Source organism: Molothrus ater, chromosome 3 (genome assembly GCF_012460135.2).
Source record: "Molothrus ater isolate BHLD 08-10-18 breed brown headed cowbird chromosome 3, BPBGC_Mater_1.1, whole genome shotgun sequence".
In the NCBI taxonomy this organism is placed as follows: Eukaryota; Metazoa; Chordata; class Aves; order Passeriformes; family Icteridae; genus Molothrus; species Molothrus ater.
In genome coordinates, this window is record NC_050480.2 from 89,741,853 (window position 1) to 89,757,687 (window position 15,835).

Sequence of the window (15,835 nt, forward strand, 5' to 3'; positions counted from 1 at the left end):
AAAAATCTCAATTTTCACACAAATTTTGGAATACTCACTCCCAAATCTTCCAATCTCAGTTTTCCCAAGACTATGCATTTGCTGGAGCACAAGCCTAACATGAAACGTGACAGTACTTCCAGAGGCAGTTGCTGGATCTGCTGTCATGCTGAAGATGAGACACATATTTAGTTCCCAGTGAATCACCCTCCATGATTTCCTGCACAGAACCAGCACAGGCATGGGCTCAGGGGCTAGCAGGTAAGGTGCTGCCCTAAGCCCTGGCTCTTTCCCAGAGACCTTGCAGCTCTGGGTGTGTTTGCCTTAGGAGCCAAAAAGGAAGCTAATTTAATGCATGTGATCAGGCACCCCTCAGACACTTTTTGCCTTAATTATATTTACATAGGAGTAACAACAAATAGAAGGAAAACTGTTCTTATTAGCACAGCTTGACATTCCCAGTGCATTAGCACATGAAATGATCTGGTGACAGAGTAAATAAGCCACAAGTTACTTTAAAAATGCTTTTACAACCAATTCTAAGATGTTTCCATCTCAAAAGTGACCTGAAATTGTGAACTACTTGCAAAAACAACCCCATCAACTAAAATGAGGGTTTCAATAGAATAATATAAATGTTTCAAATTATCAAGTTAAAGTATTCAGCACAACTGGATTCAAATATGCCTTTTCATTTTCATCTAAGGCCCTACAATAACTGGACTGCCTCCACAGTATAGCAGCCAGGAGCAAGCATCTTGGCAGGAGCTCTCTGCTTTTCCAGAGACAGAACAGCTTCCCTGCTGAACCCAAAGGTTTTTGAGAGCTCTTAAAGACCACCCAACTTTGTGACCCTTCTGGAGGCCCCATGGATTGAAGCTGGATGTTGTCCAGTTGTAGCAGTCACAGAATCACAGAATGGTTTAGCCCTCGGAAAATGGAAAATCCCTTTAAGGCCATCCATTTCAACCATTAACCCAGCACTGCCAAGTCCCAACACTCAATCATGTCCCTAAGTGCCACATCTACATGACTTTTAAGCACTTCAAGGGATAGCAATTCCACAACTTCCCTAGGCAGACCATTCCAATGCTTGACAACCCTTTCAGTCAAGAAATTGTTCCCAGCATCCAATGTAAACCTCTCCTGACGAAATGTGAGGCATTTTCTCTTGCTCTCTAGCTTATTACTTGGGTGAAGGGACCAACATTCCCTTCCTTTCAGGTAGTTAGTTGTACAGAGTGGTAAGGTGTCTCCTGAGCCTCCTTTTTTTCCAAGATAAACATTCTCAACTCCCTCAACTGCTCCACATAAGACACTTCATAAGACTCTTTTGCTCCAGAGCCTTCACTGGTTTCTCACTACTCTTTGACTGAGTCACAATAGTGATTTAATTTTGTCCCACCACCTCCCAAGGTGTCATTTGGGAAGGAGCTGGCAATCTGCCCTGGATATCTGAACAGCAAATCTAGGCAGGCAGAAATGGGCCACATCAGGGTACAGCACTCTGTGAGACAGCTACTGTGGCCAGGTGTGCTGACAGCAGTGCACACTGCTCCCAATGAGTTCTGGATTAAGACTTCAGCATCTTGATGGGATATTATGTACTTTTTATTGCCAGCTTCATCTTATATACCACCAAAGCCGGTATTTAATTTAGAACAGTTTTATTCAGAGATATTTAACCAGAGAGTATCTTAATCTGGAGGTGTGGGAAAAGAGATCATTTAAAATTTCTTTAATTCTTTTTCTGGTTATTTTCAGCAGTCCTCTATTCAAAATAACTTGGAGCTATGCATAAAGGCTGATTATAAAACCTATCTAGGGGATTGAGTCACACAGCTGTGCATTTAAATCTCCTAAAGCATGTTTCAACAGTCTCAAACACATGATGCTAAATTGGAGATGGGATTTTTGGATTAGAGATGGTGAAATGGGAGAGGGAGCACCAAGGTTAGAAAGTAAGTGAAAGTGTGACTTCTGCATAGGGCTGCAAGGTTTCATCAGGAATGCTGGCTTGGAGGAAGGATCTCCTTGGCCTGAGCACAAACTGCATCAGGCTCTGTGAAGCTCCCCAGGATGTGTGCACTAGGACAGCAGCCACTCAAAAAAGCGTATTTTGCACCTGAGGAGCTCAGAGTTTGATAATTTAATACCTTTGGAAGAAGCTGCTGATGGCATGCTCTGCTTGAAAAAACTGCTGTCACTGGCAGGAACAGAGTTGAGACCTGGAGCTTCGTGATTAAGCTGAAACCAGTACAGTAGAGCTACCTTTTCTCCCTGAGACCAGGGCTCATAGCTTTGCAAGATTATTTTGACATATTTTCTCCACCCTGAGGATTTTAACTTTACTTTCTACAATACCTTTTAGCTTGGAAACACTGTTGATTTTCTCTTGCCAGGAAAAAAAAAAAAAGAGGGAGGAAAAAAGGAGTTCATTTCCAGACATTTGAGAGTATTGGAATTGTTCAGGTGCTGAAGTCAATGCAAGGCATCAGCTGATAAGTGGGAGGCTTAAATGTTAAAAATCTCAAGGTAACAAGACAATGATTTGAAAAGGCCTTCTTTCTTCCGATTACTACTGAGAAAGGATGATATTACAGTGAACCTTGTTAAAATGGAATATTCCCAACAGAGAATAATTGATGTTAGTGCTACTGTCAAACTGAAGATCTGAAGGGGACTAATTACTTTTTCTACTAGGAATAACTTTCTATTTTGTCACTGCTTCGACTGAGCAATCCCATTAATCTCAAACATCTGAATCCCAGATCCTCTGCCTAATTTCTGCTGGGAAATAGCAAAACCAGCACTACTTAAGCAACAGTGGCAGAATTTGATGTCCTTAAATCAGAAGAACAAGTAAAAACATTCTACACAGTCTTTAACAGCTCGTTCTAAGGAACATGCAGGTCAAAGAAAGCAAGCATCCATGAAGCTGGTGTGTAATGGCGGTTGCTGGTTTGGCTATTCGCTGCTGGGACAGGGAGCAAGGGATCCTATCCCCACACTCCTGTGTGGGGCTTTTGGGGAAATGCATTGGGCTAAAAATGGGAGCTCAGAGGCTCTGCTTGCTAGAGGGAAATTTCTCTCCCCTCCTCTCTCACTGTCACTAGCTCATGACAGGGGCAATGTGCTCTCCCTCCAGCTTCATATGGCTTCTATCCTTGTCTCTGTTTGGTCCTGGCTCTGAGACTAAAGGAAGGGATCTGCCTGCCTCCCTTGAGTGTCTCAGCCTGTTAAGTCCAAGAGAGGTGCATATGCTCTGCCATTGTAGAGAGCATATTAAGAGAAAACATCAGCTAGAAATGAAGGGCATTAGCACATCATCTACACAACTACAGCAGCTCTGAAGTGCTCCAGCAATATTCCCTCACTGGATTTTTACTCTATTCCTGAGTGCTTCTTTGTGGGAGTGTGCATATTCCCTGACTAATTGCAAAGAACAAGAGAGAAACTGGATGAGCAGTTTTCAGACAGAACGCTAGTTGTGTCTCCTCTCACCATGGCTGGGCTGTCAGGACCAGCTCCCTCCTCCTGGGGATGAGTGGTGTTGCTGCTTGCAAACAGTGGCCAAGCATCACAGGACTAGGGGAAATTGAAAAAAAAAAGCACAAAAACCCCCAAACCAACCCTTCAGGAATACTGGGGTGGTTGAAAGTCTCACCAAAGTCAGAATTCTGGAAAGGCTGAAGAAAATCAGAGCTGAGCTCCCTGCCATCTATCTGACCATCCTGGAAAGATGATGCATTGAGAAACCTCAAGAACGGTAGAACCAGAGGGTTGGTGCAACTGAAGTACACCAGCAGGATTTCTCCTTCAACCAAACCCAGGTCCTTTTCTTTTTGTAGTCCCAGAAGCAGTACAAACAACAGCAATACTTTCTAGTAATTGAAGCAACAGCCATTAAAAAAAAACAGCTGATGTTGAATATATCTCACTTATAAGGACATTAACAGAGTTTGCAGAGGCCATTAAAAGAACAGAGCTCACTTTTCATACCCCATGAAACCATCAGTCATGGTTTTTTTCTTAGCTAGGTTACGTTTGGAACACAAAATGTCAGAAAAATGTAAGGCTTTTTTGAGTCATAGGAAGTAGTTTTCTTTGCCTGGATGACATTGATTTAAAAAGAGTCTACAGGTGAAGGTGTAGAGATCTCAACATAATCAGAGACATTCTGGTTCTTTCCAAAGATGCTGGTTACATCCACATCCACTTGTGAATTCAGTGCAAAGGATAATGCAACCAAGGATAAATGCTGGCACAAAAAGGTTAACACTGGAGGGTAACTGGAAGTAGGTGATGCATCAACACATCTGCTGAAATTGAATATGAAGGATAGAAAGTGTGCTGGAAATGGTTTCAAGGAAAATTTATGCCTAAATAAGCTGACAAAATCAGCAATTTAGGGCAGTATTTTTTAGCACATCTGACAGGCTTATAAGAGAAATTGAATATAATTTTTGAGGGAATGATGGTATTAGGTAAAGAGACATCATTTTTGAGACCTATTAATAGTCAGTTGTCCAGGGACATTTCTGAAGGCAACGTTGATTCCACAAGAAGCACTGACCATCTAGATCTTTCCAAAGACTACCTAGATCTCGGTGCATTGACACTTCAATGCAGGAATGCAAGGAAACACCTAGGAATTTTGGTCATTTAACTCCATAATTTTAGGCATGGCTAGATGGCCAGGATGTGGCAATTATCAGTGGACATAACCTGCTGATGGTTTTCTTACTGGTTGGTAATTGCTGCCCAAGGTCTACTTTTACATGCATTGTGTACTTCAAGCTCCTTTCAACCCTGTAACATCCTTGTATTTCTTCCCCTCCCCCTGCCCTTTATCTGCCAGAAACCATTCTAGCATAAGTGGAAATTCAGACTGGTTGATTTTCAGAATGATTTTCATGATCACGCAGAGTCGCTCAGCCTTGTACTGCCACAGTTTGAGCCACACATGCAGGATTTCATGCCCCATGGAACAGCTTAAAAGCACACTATCTAAAATGGGCCAAAATTACATCAGTGTTGGTACTACTGTACTGGATGGTGAAATTGTTTAAAGGTTGTTACATTAAAAGTTCCATTAAGCTATGTGTTGTTGAATCAATTTTTAATGCCTAAAATACTAAAAATAAAATTACCATGCTTTTCTGCTGAAGACAATATTTAAAAACTGTTATTTTACAAGCCAGTTTTTTTTATAAGCACAAAAAACATTTTTCTGAAAATAAACCATGGTATCATCAGTATCATTAATTAAACACACAGAGAAGAGAGATTTTACATACATCCAAAATATAGTTTCTGAAAGAAAGATATCTTTTTTCCCCCTCTTGAATAATGTCCATTGTGTGCCTGGTTAGAAAGCGATAGCTTGGTTATGAAATAATGGAAATTTTATCCATGAAAATGCTGCCTGCACATTAAAATCATCCCACAGCTGACACAGTGCTGTCTGCAAGCTTCTGGGCTATAAATCTATCAGTAAATAAGGACTATATTACTGTGACTCCTAATGTTAGGTGAATTTCTTATTAAATGGCTGACTAGAATGTGCTATACATGAAAAAGAGAACATCAAATTAAGCTGTGCTGTAAAAATTAAAGCACAAGATGAGACAAATGCTAGCCTCTGCATTTTTAACCTACTCTTACATTTTCCATTCTAAGTTCAAGCTCCAAAGCCTGTGTGGTAACAGCTCTACTGCTTGCTGCTGGCAGTGGTGCACTTGGAGGTCCCAGGGCACAGCTGCACAGCAGGGAGAGCCAGGAGCATTTTAAGGGACAAGCCTGGATGTGTTTAAAGGAATGTTCCGGTATGGGGCTGATCAGTGACACAGGAGCTGTCACATCAGGGGCAGCCATAAAGCATGGATGCAGCTCCATGTCATTCACTTGTTGGAAACTGCTTTAGTTAAGGTGGCAAACTCTCAAGGTTCTCGCCATCATTTGAGTCTGGCTGCTCTGGAACCACCCTTTCAATCTCTATTTTTTCCCCAATCCTCCTCTGATGCCAAGCAGAATCAGTGGCAAGAGATGGCCAGGGTGAACACAGACAGGGATGAATGAGATACTTGTCCCCTGGTCACAAGCCTTACTGAATGGTATAGAGTGTGGCTGGCAGATGGTGATGATTGTCAGCTCACTGTGTCCATGAGGAGAAGCTTCAGGATCATTTTAAGTGTGGCAGCCCATTTTAAGGTATCTCATACACAGGGTATGCAAAAGCTCCAGTACATATGAATACCTTTAGGAAGAGCCTGCACTTGGATCTAGTCACACCTTCTGAATTCCCCAAACTATAAAGGAGACAGGAGAATAGAATTTTACCTTTGAAAACTTTCTCCACAACCAAAGAATAAAGTAAATGAGTTTAAGAAAAAATTAAATGTTTTAATAGGTTGTGGAAGACATTTAAGTAAAGTTTTCTTCCCTATCTGATTATATATTAAAAATTCGTTTACATGCTCAGCAGTTCCCAGACCTCTGTTGGCTCCAGTGGTCATGGACAAACCCCCAAAGCATGTGCAGTGAATTTGTAGAGATAGCAGGGACTCAAGAAAATTGGCAGGATTTCTTCTTTCAACATACTGCTGTGACTGGGCCAAGTCCTTGCTTCTGCCCTGGCCCTGGTGCCTGGACCTGCCACGCTCTAGATTTAAGATTTTCTGGTAATGCAAAGTGATGCCGCAGCATGAGCCTCAAGCTCATCTCCCTCCCTGAGCTTGGATGTCCCTAAGGCTTGTCCAGGATGTTCTCACTTGTTCTTCTGGCTGCTCTTCATCAGCACAGGCCAGGGTTCTCTGCTAGCACTTATTAACAGGAACAGTCAGCAGAAACTGCAGGATTGTAAGTTTCCAAACATCCATGCTGTGCTTTTTGACAACAAGTGAAAACACTTACAAATACCTCCACCAGTAAATCCCAGTATATTTATCACCCACCCACATATCAAACTTGCCTCAAAGCAAGCTGTGCTTAAGTCTCTGGTGTATCTAATTTTCTTTACATGTTTTTTTCCTCCTCTATGAAATATGACAAGTATTCTCCTTTTTTCTTTTTGTCTGTGTGTTTTTTGTTTTGTTTGTTTGGTTTTTTTTAGTGAAGTGTCTGCAACCACTTCTTCCATTATCAAACACTTGGGAAACAAGGAATCTTTACTTTTGTATGATATGTATTTACTCTTAGCAGCTTAGTATGTATGTTTAATCATAAGACAGAGCCTAAAACCAACAGTGACTGAAAACAGGTATTTTGACACTAAATACTGTAGCCTTTCTAAGAGACAACTGGACTACACTAAGTCATTAAGAAGTGTCAATTTTCATTTAATATGAAGAGCATATTTGACATAATTGCTGTTCATGAAAGATGTCTCCATTTTGTTTGTCTTTCACAGACACTTCTGCAGCTACCAGGGAGAAAAGAAAATCTGTGTTTGCTTCAAACTCCTCAGGACAGAGATCAACATGACTAAGAGGTTAAATGCAGGGCTGGCTTCACTTCTATAGTAATAATAATAATAATAATAATAATAATAATAATAATAATAATAATAATAATAATAATAATAATAATAATAATAATAATAATAATAATAATAATAATAATAATTCTGTGTAGAAATTTCCCTGTTTTCTTGTTCCAAACTTCTCCACAAGTAAGAGCAGCTAGGACTGTAGTCCGTATGCCCAAACAGCATTTTGGACCCCATAGAGGCTCAGTCAGGCAGCACAGTCCCATCACAGAAAGTCTTCTTCAAGCACAAATTGTAAGGATCTTAGATAACTACTGTTTCTCATACTATAATAAGAGTATATTACTATTTCTTACTAACTTTTTGTGTTTGTTTTGTTCTCTCCTGTTACGAGGGGGGCTTTTTCTTCTTCGTCCATATGTTACCTGACAACTGGAAAATATCCAAAGGAGACCAGAGGCTCCCTTTTAGCAAAAGGCTCAAATAGCTAATGAGGCCTCCCCCAGCCTTTCCTGGTGTTCAGTGGGTGAGTTTTTGAGGACCCATGGAGGAATTCCAGCATGGACAGGATTGCTGTTTTTCAGAGGAACACAGTGTGCTTCAATACCCCTGAAAGCTCTCTTAAGGCTCAGCAAACAGCTGCTGTGTGAAGTGCAGCCCAGAGAAAGGCTTAGATACACATAGAGCAGGAACGTGCAATTGTAATTCAGGTGAGTGTTTCTATTCATACCAGCTCAAATGTATAATTTGTCCAATTATTCAGGAATTTCAGATCTTTGTTTCAGTCCAGTAAAGAAAACCAGTAACAATCTGGGCTCTTAATTCAAGAAGATTATGCACAGCATAATTTGATTTTAAGCTGTCTCCACACTGTGAAGTTCACACTCACACCATGCAAAGCAGTTTTATCAAATATTTACTGCTCTGCCAGAGCACTTACCTGCTTTATGTTGGCCTCTGAAATACAACAGCTAGAAAGGCATTAGTCTCACCAGGAAGAGAAAAGTGGACACTTAACTGTCATGACTCAGGGAAACATGAATTGTATGGAAAGCCACCTGGGCAGTGACAGCTAACACAGCAAGCTGTGTCAAACAGAGCTGGGGCAGCATGTACCCAGGTGGGCTGCTTCACTTCGGTCAGACTGTTCTGATTCTAACAAGTTTGGCAGAATCAGTTGGGAAATATCTAATAAACAAAACAAATGTGTGCCTTCTTGTAACCCATTTCAGACCTCACTCACTTTCCAAACCAGGTGCTAACTACTCACCCATTTCAGCAATTTAAAAAGCACTTTGTTTTAATGTCCTTTAATGAAATGTCATTGTAAATAGATCAAAATTAAGTTTTTTGTGGTATAAACATGTGAATTGTGCCTGTGTATTATGATCACCCACACTCATGACAGGGTCTTGCTTGGCAGCCAACTTAGGTTTTGCACCTTTGGATGTTTTGGGATATGAAGCTAAGACACAACATGGATAGAGCTTTGTTAAGTTCCAAGTATTTCCCCTCATGCAGAACTTCACACATATGAGAAATGCTACTACTTAAAAGCATTACTGCAAGAACAGAGTGGTGCTGATAGGAAGCTGTCCAGTTTAAAATTAAGATATTAATTTGACTGGCAGTCACTGTGTGTTTGTAAGTCAGGACAACATACTTACAGCTCAACAGACTACAAAACTCTCTCTATGAGAAAATAGAAAGATTTTCATCAACAAAACACTTGAAGCAAGGCACAGAACATTCAATTCTGTGAAACATGGAATAGTGGAATTATCCTGGCAATTTACATGTGAGCTCTGAGTCAGTGCTTTCAGGCAGGGAATAATTCCACATATGCATCCCTAATGAAAGAGGATCATAAATCTTTCTGAATGGTGCTTTTCAGTTTTTATGCTTGGCTTCAAATTTGTCTCCTACAGGAAAGACACTGGAAGACAGAAGCAGCACAGTGTCCAGCCCGTGGGACCCAGTTCATGAGAGCATTTTGCTATGTGGGACCCCATTTGTATGGTCTTATCCTAGTTGGAAATGGGTATTTATATGAGTATTTGTAATGGGTATTAAAAAAAAAGAAAAGAAAAAAAGGACAAAGGAGCAGAACAGCAGGGCAGGTAGCAATCTCTGTCTGGGGTAGCAGATAGCCTGGCTTGCTTGATTATAAAAAAGAAACATACAAAGTGAACCACAACCACTAAAGCCTTAATAGAAATATCTGTCTAATTTAGCTTGTGAGGAGGAATACATTAAAGCAAATAAATGTGTAGGTCTGTAACTATCTTGCCTTTTTTGTGCTGCTTATGCTATAAGTATAAACCAAAATCTTTCCAAACAGATTAAAAAAAGAGGTGGATCTGGAGCTAGTCAGTGTATTTGGGCCCTGTCAAAAATTGTGGGATACTGCCACAGGCACAGGCAGCTGCAAAAACACTCAGAGGCAAAAAGAGGGTGTCTGGAGGGACAGGAAACAGTCAAAGGCTCAGGCAGCCCACGCTGGGAATGGGGGCTGCCCATCCTGGAGAACTGGATGTGTGTTCCTCCCCTGCTCTGAAAGGCTCTGCCAAGAGATGCCACTTCATCTGAGATGTGGGCTCAGGGAAGGGATCATTCCTGGCCTTCCTTGACTTTTAGCTCTTAAAAGAGCATAAATTGGTAAATCAACCAGTAGCATAATTAGAAGCTGTCAGCATGATATTCCTCCAGGATATCTGTACTTGCAAGGAAAAAGGGATAATTCTGCAAGTGTGGTGCTAAAGGTCTCAGTGCATCCTGTTCCCTGCCAGGCTGATGCCACAGCATTTGGCCAGAAGTGTAAAGGAACAGGGTTTCCAGTGGTAGTAACCAGGTGACAATGCTGGGGACTTGCAATACACTGCCCCCCAAACATTTTAAATTGTATTTAATGAGCTGCTGGTATGGTACCACTGTGTATATTTTGATAGTGCCACAGAGAGTGAATGATGGTTTGGGTGCTACCAATAACTCCATTTTTTAGATCCCAGACAGACCCCTGGGAGAGCATGGGTGACCCTGAAAGGCAATTTTGTTATGAGCTTCTGCAACAGACAAATACTTGATTTGCCTGCTCCCAAAAGAGACGTCCCTCTGTGCCTTTCTGCAGGAATGGGGCTGGGCAGGAAGAAGCTGTACCCCATGTCCCACAGGGCCCTTTGGGAAGGGAAGTGCCCAGCAATGGGTGCTTATAGGGGATGGAGAAGGAAACTGGCAGTGTGGGTGGTGTCCAGAGCAGAGGCAGGAGTGGACATGTCCCCTGCCCCCAGCAGTCACCTGGTGAGGCATTTCCCTGCAGTTCCAGGGAGAGCAGGCAGATTATATATTGCCAGAAGCTGCCAGCTGGGCAAAAGGATCCAGCCAGCAAAGACAACTGGCATTTAGAAAGCCCTGTGCATCAGCCACAGCCTTGGCAAATGCCATTTGTAAGATTAAGCTTTGTCTTCTATAGGGTGGCCTTACTTTCAGCATTTTGGCTCCTTGATCCCATTCTGGATTTGAGGAAACAGTAAGGAAAAGGGTAGTTCCATGTGAGCAGAGGAGTTAGGTGTTGGGGTGGATGTTGGTGCTTATTCTGTTTCTAAATAATGTAGACACCCAAACTTTGTTTTGCCCAAGATGACTTTGCTGCCTGTGGGACTAAAGAAAAACACCCCTTTGTAGGAGTAGCTCCCTGTTACAAAAGCACCCTTGCCAAGGGTACCCAAGCCCAGGATATCTAAGGATATACCCTGTCACTCTTTCAGGGTGTTTCCTTGCCTGGATAGGAGTACAGCTGCTGCTTCCCTGTGGGAAGTTTCTCAGCAGGTCCAGCACCATGGTTCCAGGGGGGCTTGAGTCCATCCTGGCTGCACAGGGAGCAGACTTAGAAATCTGGAGGCCACAAGCACATCTTGCTTCAGTTCACTCTTGAGGTTAAAGAGCCTGATTAATCTCCCTCAGGCCATGTTTTTAAGCCCTTCCCTGCACCCTCACCAGGTAATTGACAGGCTGTGTCCCAAGTGGCAGACTCCTTCAGCCAAGACCTCACCAACATCGAGCTGTGGGACCAAATCCCACCACATACTTTGTAGATTGCAATCCTCCTTGTGCAGCATGGTGGAAAGTCTGGCTTTCTCTCAGCACTGCTTTTTTTTAGTGGCAGAAGTGCTACCAGGCAAGCTGCTTTCCATACTACATTTGTGCAGCAGATTATTCCCAGCTCAGCATGATGCTCCCTACCTGTCCTTCCTGAACTCACTTCTGCAGATCACATCTCTACTTCACCTCAGCTACATTCAAATTCTGACCTCATCTGGACCTGCTGAACTTCCCACCACAGTGGCCTCCACAGAACCCACATTTGTTACTGCCAGGACTGTCAAGAGCCCAAAATTTTCTGTGTAAAAAGGTTTAGAAGGGCTAATCCATCAGCTGTTTGCAGAAGTAAAATCTTGGGCAGGTATTTCATTTTACACAGGCCAAATGCTGTTGAGAGGGCTGTTCATAAACAGACATATTTACATGAACATGTGGAGAAATAGGTGCTTGCCTTTTTAATACTCTAGTAACTTTGCAGAGGAGACCCAGAGAAATATTTTCAGTCAAGTTGTGCCAGGGATTAATTTGACAGACTTAATGTAATTAGATGGAGTGGAGTTTGGCCTGGTGACCTTTTTCTTTCTTCTGGTGTACTCCATGTGTTTGACACTCCAAACAGCTTTCAACTGTTTGGATTTAAGGCTTTTCTTGCTGTTTGCATTGGGAACTTTTCCCCTCCCTGTTTAATATACGAGACTGCTTCCTTTGTGTCCTGGAAGAGATCCTTATGCCTTAAACATATCATTCTTACAGGGAGGTTATGCTAAATCCAAACCCCTCAGTCAGAAAGGGGCTGCTGCCAGTTTCCTCTTTACTTACTAATGCAATTGCCAGCAAGGGGCACCAGGATTTCAGCAGAAATACCAGGATCAGGGAAACACAAAGTTTAAAGCTGACATCCACTGTCTTTAGGTGGCCACTTGGTGAAGCTAGTGGGTTTTACAGAGAAAAGAAAAAGAAAAAGCCGAAAAATTGCCCCCAACATCAACAAAGGCACATTATCAACAGCAACAGGCTGAAGCTCAGAACAGCAAACCCAACACTGCCTCTGTCTGTACACTCCTGAAGTTGTTAAATAACAATACAAGCAAATATACATCTTAAATTTATTAAAGTTCTTAAGATAGGCATGTTTATGTGCATCCTGAAAAGAATGGGAAGATATCTAAGGATACAGATTATTTCACCATGCACAGGACTTTGTCAACAGAGGAAAACCAGGGAACAGTTAAGTACAATTTTCTCTAATTTCATAGGAATCCAAGAGTACCTCACAGAAGAATGAAGATATTTAGAAATAAATGCTACTCTTTGGACATCTTAATTATATAATGCTGTCCTTTTTCCATGCTGGCAAGTGCTGTGGTTCCTGAAAATTATCTATGTATCTTGTGCCTGACAATCTATGCTTTTGGTGCTTATAAATGAATTTGAGATAATGGTTTTCAGAAATAAGAGCTTTTCTGTGTGCTTGTATTTTTTTAAATTGGGCAGATACCATAAAATGTGCCCTCCCAAGTCCCAAAGTTTGAGACATGACTGAAATGCAAAGGTAGGCTAAAGCCAATCCATGATCATGAAGGGATATTGGCTCCTAGGAGATTGCAATCCACATTTCAAGACAGTCAAGAGCTGCCCGTAAAGACTTCCTAAAAAAGCCGGGAAAAATCCACAGGGCTGGTGGTTACCTAGTTCTTGTGCAGAGAGTCTGACAATGCTGTTCAGTCCATGTTTTCCCTGATTTGGTCTGCCTTGAACTTTGAATGAGTGTGATTCATGCAATTGAATACTTCATTGAACAGTACTTAAGCCCTGGTTTGGGGAATCACAGAAGCACATTTGCCTTCAGCCTCGCCTTTAGCTTCTGAGTAATGCCACTGAAGCTCATAGTATGTAAGCCCTCACTTGAATTTAACAAGCACTTTACTGGGTTGATGCTATTTTTACATGTCTCTCTATGGGAAATTAGTGCATCATTAGAGGTGCAGATTTGGTGGGTTTTTCATTTTTCTTTTTCTTAACTTAGAGCCCCAATTTTTTCAATGTATGATCTCATGGCAATTCCAATCCTTTGAAACTGAATATTCCTGACTTTTTTCTGTAAGATTCCCAGCCACCAGGAAATAACTAAATACAGATTAAATGCCTTATGCTGTTAAGAACATGTTTTTTAGTCGCTGTAGACCCAAACTTTAAGTGTAAGGTTGGTTACAAACAATAAAATGAACCCTCACCTCTGCTCGCCATCTCTCTAGATACTGAAGGACTGTACAGCCTGTAGCCAAATGAAGGTCTCGATTCCACCTGCTGCTCGTTTTGAGTCACAAGGACTATCAGGCAGATGAACAGCTCAACACCTGCATTTCATGCCCCTGGAGGTCCATTCCTGAAGCGAGGAATACAGTCTACCTCGTACAGTACTGAGACTAACTATTTTCACATTCTGTGCATCATTTCACCATTCAGCCCCCACTCAGGTGTGAGAAAGCAAGGGGAGAGCACTGACCTTTTTACCTATTGAGAGGCGCTTTGGAGAGGACCTCACAGCACCCCGAAGAGAGACGGGGGATGCCCGGACAGCCCCGGAGAGCCCGCTGCTCACCGGGACCGCGGGAGCCCCGGCTGCAGGGGAAGCCGCGCTGGGTGGGGTGCGCCCGCCGCTCACCCCCTCTCCGAGCTTCCCGCGGTACCACAGCCCTGGGCAGAGCCCCGCAGCCCTCAAGGAGCCCTCCGGGACCCGCCTCAAACAAAGCTCACGAAGGAAAACTTCACGGTTCACAGAGAAACCATAGGCAGCATCTTGCTGTCCGCACGCCGCTGTGCTAGCGAGGTTCCCCCTCGCAGCCGCTCCCCTCGAGGCAGCAGCGGGGAGTGTCAGAGGAAGCGTCCCGCACACTCCCGCAGCTCCCTGCGACCCCTGCACGGCCCCTTTCCTCCTCCCGCCGCCCCCAGCCCCGGCGCTCACCTGAGCTCCGGCTGCTGTTGCTCCTGTTGGGGGTCTCCGCCGCGGGGAGGGGGCCGAGCTCCGCCGCCTCCCCGCAGCGCGGCAGCCGCCAAGTGCCGCTCTGCCCCCGGCACCGGGATTTATCGCTGGGCGGCAGCGGGCGGGGGGGGAAACGCCGTGCGGAGCCACTTCGGGGCGCGCCGCCACCGCGGGCAGAGCCCGCTGCCTTCCCGCCCCCTGGGCGGGGGGAGCCGGCGGGGTCGCGCCGGGGGAGGGGAGAGGAGGAGGAGGATGAGGATGAGGATGAGGATGAGGATGAGGATGAGGATGAGGATGAGGATGAGGATGAGGATGCAGCAGCTCCGTTCCTCTCCGCGGCGGTGGAAACACGGCACCGCCCCCTCCCCGCTGCACTCGCCGAGGAGCACCTCCGCCCGCCCGCCCGCCTGCCCGCTGGGCACAGCTGGGCACCGCCGGGCACTGCTGGGTACTGCTGGGTACTGCCGGGCACCGAGGCGGGGGAGCGGGCGGACCCTGCCCCGGCCCGGCTGCCGCCACTCCGGCCAAGCCCCCGGCGCTGCTCCCGCCCGCGGCTGCCGCCGCTGCTCAGGCACGGCCGTGGCCGCTGCCGGGCCCGTGCCGGGGCCGCTGCCGCTGCCCTGTCGGGGCTCTGTCGGGACGGGGGGCGGCTGCAGCTGCCGCCCTGCCCGGAGCCCAGCTGCGGCGCTGGATCAGCCCGCTCCCGGTGGAGATCAGCCCGCCCCGGTGCGGGCAGCCGCACGGAGAGAGGTGTGCTGGCGGCAGGGCTCTTCCGAGGGCTGGTACCTGATGCGGGGACTGTCTGGGAACCGGGAGAGCCTGCTCGGGGCTTGCCCGCTCTTCGCAGTCCGTCCCTGATCACCCGGTGCTGACCGATACCGGAGATGCGCTCCTGGAGCAGGCGGAGCTGGAGTGAGAACCATGTGGGCTTGCGAGCTTGTTTTGGGATTGTAGCGTTGCGTCCACGCTGTCCGAACACACGGGAGTGGAGTCGCTCAGTTTTGCAATGTATACACTGTACAGAGCGATAGATACCCTATGGAAGTACCATAGAGAGAGTTTAGCGGCCATCAATGGCTCAAAATCAAGTAGTTATTCCCTCTGAGAATGACAGAATTTCTTCTAGTAATGTTAACTTTGTCAAGTGCAACTTCGATGCTAGATCTTCCACCAAAATAGGTAGGATGGAAGCTTTCCCACATACCAAATAATTTGGATAAAATCCCACAGGAGAGTCTTAAAAGGCTTTTACTTTTCTAAGGAAGGAAGGATTCATGGGATGCTAT

At 44.6% G+C, this 15,835-nt stretch overlaps 1 protein-coding gene across 1 annotated transcript in view; it reads right to left on the bottom strand.

Annotated features, from left to right (window-relative positions):
- The window catches only part of HTR1E (5-hydroxytryptamine receptor 1E), a 37,074-nt gene extending 22,477 nt beyond the window's left edge, over positions 1-14,597 (bottom strand). Inside the window, exon 1 of the mRNA XM_036381268.2 lies at positions 14,532-14,597. The gene's annotated coding sequence lies outside the window, so the exon portion shown is untranslated. The remainder of the gene's footprint in view (positions 1-14,531) is intronic.
- Between the last annotated feature and the right edge of the window lie 1,238 nt (positions 14,598-15,835).